Source organism: Microtus ochrogaster, unplaced genomic scaffold (genome assembly GCF_000317375.1).
Source record: "Microtus ochrogaster isolate Prairie Vole_2 unplaced genomic scaffold, MicOch1.0 UNK48, whole genome shotgun sequence".
In the NCBI taxonomy this organism is placed as follows: Eukaryota; Metazoa; Chordata; class Mammalia; order Rodentia; family Cricetidae; genus Microtus; species Microtus ochrogaster.
The window spans coordinates 4,377-5,658 of record NW_004949146.1 but is presented as its reverse complement, the minus strand read 5'-3'; the positions used below and the strand labels follow the sequence as shown (position 1 = coordinate 5,658).

At 47.3% G+C, this 1,282-nt stretch overlaps 1 pseudogene; it reads right to left on the bottom strand.

Annotated features, from left to right (window-relative positions):
* Window positions 1–3: 3 nt before the first annotated feature.
* On the bottom strand, window positions 4–87 carry LOC113455481 (annotated as a pseudogene).
* Between the last annotated feature and the right edge of the window lie 1,195 nt (window positions 88–1,282).

Genomic DNA, 1,282 nt, shown 5'->3' with positions numbered 1-1,282 from the left:
TCGTCCTCGTGGTTTCGGGTGCTCTACACAGTCAGAGAAACTTCTCTAGTAACAAACTATAGAAATGATCCCTGAAAGTATAGTCTTAACCTCACGCTGCCCAGCTCGCCGCACTGCACCCGGCGCGCTCACATCTTACTCACGGCGAGCACCGCGACCCGCTCGCCGCACTGCCCTTGGCCGCTGCTATTACCGATACACTGCATTTGCACAAATGGGGACACGTTCCCCGCTGAACGCCGCCCGCTGCCAAGTCCACAGGACATTTCAGTTGCCACAGTTCTCCAAGTCTGCGGGACAGAGGCGCTCTCGATAATTAGCATACGATCGCTAAACAGCCAATCGACTGCCAGCTCTCTGTCACCCGGTCCCACTTCCGCCTGCGTCGGGTCGCGAGTCACCCGCCCAGCCGCGCTTCCGCCTGCCCCCGCCTGTCCCAAGCCAGAGGCGCCGCGAAGCCGTTCGGTGTTCGCGGGCGCACGCAGCTTTGGACCCCTGGCCCAAGCCACAGGCCTTTCGTGACGAATCAAACGAAAAAGTACGACGGTAAAATGGCAGTTCAAGGGCTACACACTCTATTAAATAAATTCTGTGGTTGAAGGGGTTGGCGGCTCACTTCTGTTATCCTTGCACTTGGAAAGTGAAGGCAAGAGGATCAGGAGTTTTACATCAGTCTTAGATTTTGAGGCCAGCCGCAGCTACATGAAATCCTGTCTAAAAAGATCAAAGCAAACAGAAATCAGCATTTTGAGATTCTGTATTTCCTCTACTCTAAAAGAGAAACAGGGAAAAGGGCAAAGTGAAGCAATCTTCTGGCCACATGGTAATTACTAGTATAATTACTGGACTCACACTTGATCGTTATTTAATCTGTCGTAGCATTTTATAATTTACCAATAGGAAAAGGGCTGTTTCCTTTATAGATGTTACATTGCTTGTTATCGGTCACACACAGGGAAAAAGTTGGTTCTAATTCTTCCTGGTACTAAAAGCAATGCCATACTTGGGAAGTGAGGAAAGCTAAAGTCAGTTAAATTCGGAATGAACGTGGTTGTTGACATGGGCACATACATCCATCTAAGGACCACTCAGACTCATGGAAAAAGAGAGATAGCAAAACTTTCATTCATGTGCAGATGTTGACAGTGTGTAGAGAAAATGTCCACCATTACTTTCTCTCCTCACACAGAGTTTATATCTGAAGACTGCTCCCATACAAACTCTGGTCTGTGATAATAATTCAGTATTAAAGACTTTTCCTTTTTTTTTTTTTTTTTTTTTT